Below are 3652 nucleotides of genomic sequence, written 5' to 3' on the forward strand. Positions count from 1 at the left end.
CAAAGGGCGAAAGGGGCAAAGGGTTCTACTCCCACTAATTCCTAATCCCCAAGGCGAAGGGAGGTCTCAGACCTATCCTAGACCTGCGGGAACTCAACAAGTTCATGATACAGCTGAAGTTCCGCATGGTATCCATGGGGACCGTCATCCCATCCTTGGATCCCGGAGACTGGTATGCCGCCCTCGATATGAAGGGTGCGTATTTTCACGTCGCCATTTATCCTCCGCACAGAAGGTACCTCCAGTTTGTGGCCAACCGTCATCATTTCCAGTTTACCGTCCTCCCAGTTGGCCTCTATACAGCCCCAAATGTATTCAAAGTGCATGGCTGTAGTCGCTGCCTCCCTCTGCCACCGTCAGATACACGTTTTCCATATCTAGACGATTGGCTCATTCGAGGGACCACCAGGGCCCAAGTTACCAGTCATGTGGGCATCGACAAGGACCTATTCCTGCGTCTAGGCCTGGTGATCAATATAGAGAAATCCACTCTGATTCCCACACAGGGAATAGAATTCATTGGGGCCATCCTGGACTCCAGTCTCGCCAGAGCCTGCTTACCTCAGCCTCAGTTTCAGGCGATGGTAACAATTATACAAGGTCTACGGACCTTCCCGACAACTTTGGCTCACACTTGCCTAGGTTTCCTGGGTCACATGGCTGCCTGCACGTTCATAACCAAACATGCCAGGCTTCAACTCCGTCCACTTCAATCGTGGCTCACCTCGGTATACCACCCGGGCAGAGACAGCATAGTCATGGTCGTCTCGATCCCCCCGAGCATCCTAGGCTCCCCCGACTGGTGGTCGACGCCCTCCCTGGTGTGTGCAGGGATGATGTTCCATCCACCTCACCCCTTGATGTCCCTCATGACGGACGCCCCATCACTCGGCTGGGGTGATCACCTGGGTCAGTTTCGCACTCAAGGCCTTCGGTCGGCTCAAGAGCTGGCCTTGCACATCAATGTCCGAGAGCTGAGAGCAGTCTGCCTTGTGTGCCAGACGTTTCAGCAGCACCTGCAAGGCCGTTGTGTCTCAGTGTTCACAGACAACACAACGGCCATGTATTACATAAACAAGCATGGAGGAGCACGGTCCTCCCCTCTTTGCAGGAAGCTATCCAGCTCCTGGACTTCTGCACAGCCCAATCGATAGACCTGGTAGCGTCCTTTCTCCCAGGGCTCCAGAACACTCTGGCGGCTCGCCTCAGCAGATCCTTCCTGTCTCAAAAGTGGTCGATTTGTCCGGACGTTATCCATTCCGTTTTTCCGGAAGTGGGGCTTTCCCCGCATAGTCCTCTTCCCTCTCGTGAGAACAGAAAGAGAGAGAAGTTCTGCTCATTCCATGGCCTCTCCCCGGGCTTGATCTTGGATGCTTTTCTGATGCCGTGGACGAGCCATCTGCTGTACACTTTTCCACCGTTCCGCTGGTTCACAGGGTCCTGCTAAAACTCCGCAGGGACAGAGCGCACCTGAACATGATCACTCCAGCGTGGCCCAGGCAGTACTGGTACACCATGTTGCTAGACCTGTCGGTAGCCAACCCGATTCCCCTGCCTCTTTGCCCAGACCTCATAACGCAGGATCACGGCAAACTTCACCACCCAGACCTGCAATCTCTGCACCTCACAGCTTCGCTGCTGCGTGGCTAAACCGATCCGAGTTACATTGTTCTGCCTCGGTACTACAGGATTCTCCTGGGAGGTAGGAAACCTTCCACTCGGTTAACGTATCTGGCCAAGTGGAAGCGTTTCTCCTGCTGCTACGAAACGCACAATGTTTCTCCCACCGAGGTCCCGATCCATTCCATCTTGGACTACCTCTGGTCTCTCAAACAGCAGCGCCTGATGCAGTCATCATTAAGGGCACACTTGGCAGCCATCTCTACCTTCCACCCAGGGGAGAGTGGCCGCTCCGTATTCTCACACCCTATGGTTTCTAGGTTCCTCAAGGACTTGGAGCGTTTATACCCCAAAGTTCGCTGCCCCGCCAAAACCTGGGTCTTCAACCTGGTTCTAACCAGTCTTATGACTGCCCCATTCGAGCCACTGACAACCTGCTCACTGATATACCTGTCCTGGAAGACAGTTTTTCCTTGTAGCCTTTGCATCGGCCAGACGAGTCTCCGAACTTCAGGCTCTCACGGTAGACCCACGGTATACTGTGTTTCTCAAGGACAAGGTGCAGTTGTGACCACGTCCGGCCTTTCTCCCTAAGGTGCTGTTGGCCTTTCATATCAACCAGGATATCTTCCTTCCGGTCTTCTTTCCGAAGCCACACTCATCGCGAAGGGAGCAACAGTTGCCCTCCCTAGACGTCTGTAGGGCGCTCGCATTTTATATCAAGCGGACAAAGCCCTTTCGTAATGTCCCAACTCTTCATCGTACTGGCAGACCGGACGAGGGGCCTACCTGTCTCCTCCCAGAGGATTTCATCTTGGGTGACGTCGTGCATCCGCACCTCCTGTGATTTGGCCCATGTTCCATCAAGCCACCTTATTGCACATTCCACCAGGGCTCAGGCTTCTTCTGCTGCCTTCCTGGCTCACATACCCTTCCAGGGGATATGTCGTGCAACTACCTGGTCCTCAGTCCACACCTTTGCCTCCTTGGTCCAACAGTCCAGAGATGATGCAGCCTTTGGCTCAGCAGTTTTGCATTCTGCAACATCTCACTCCGACCCCACCGCCTATGTAAGGCTTGGGAATCACCTAATTGGAATCGATATGAGCAAGCACTCAAAGAAGAAAAGACGGTTACTCACCTTTGTAACTGTTGTTCTTCGAGATGTGTTGCTCATATCCATTCCAAACCTGCCCTCCTTCCCCATTGTTGGAGTAGCCGGCAAGAAGGAACTGAGGGGCGGATGGGTCGGCAGGGGTATATATCCGGCGCCATAGTGGCGTCACTCCAGGGGGCGCCCAGCCGACCCACCGAGTGTTGCTAGGGTAAAAATCTTCCGATGAACGTGCACGCGGTGTGCACACACCTAATTGGAATGGATTTGAGCAACACATCTCGAAGAACAACAGTTACAAAGGTGAGTAACCATCTTTTATGGGGCAAAATAATCCCCAGGGTTTATCCAGGAATGGAGGCAGTCTACCCTCCTTCTCTAGTCTAGTGTGTGTTTTATTTAGGGGCTGTTCTTATTAGGGGGGGAGGAATATGTTGTGTATTTGGTTGTCATGGTTTTTGTTCCTATGGCAACTGAGTTAGATTATTAGGGGATAGCCCAGCCAGCTTCGGCCGGTTGGGTGAGCTCTGTGTCTGTAAATAAAATGGTAGTTTTGTTAGCTGTCTGCTGTTTGGCCTCAAGTGATTTCTTCCTAAACCGGCTGCCCCCAAGGACATAACACCAAAGCTGTAGGTTTACCTGAAAACAGCTCACTGAAATGTGTTTGTCTTTAGTACTCAGATGCCCAACTTCCAATGGGGTCTAAACCCAAATAAATCCGTTTTACCCTGTATAAAGCTTATGCAGGGTAAACTCATAAATTGTTTGCCCTCTGTAACACTGATAGAGAGAGATGCACAGTTGTTTGTTCCCTGAGGTATTAATACATATTCTGAGTTAATTAATAAGTAAACAGTGATTTTATTAAATACAGACAATAGGATTTAAGTGGTTCCAAGTAGTAACAGACTGAACAAA

The sequence above is a fragment of the Mauremys mutica genome, chromosome 12 (genome assembly GCF_020497125.1).
Source record: "Mauremys mutica isolate MM-2020 ecotype Southern chromosome 12, ASM2049712v1, whole genome shotgun sequence".
In the NCBI taxonomy this organism is placed as follows: domain Eukaryota; kingdom Metazoa; phylum Chordata; order Testudines; family Geoemydidae; genus Mauremys; species Mauremys mutica.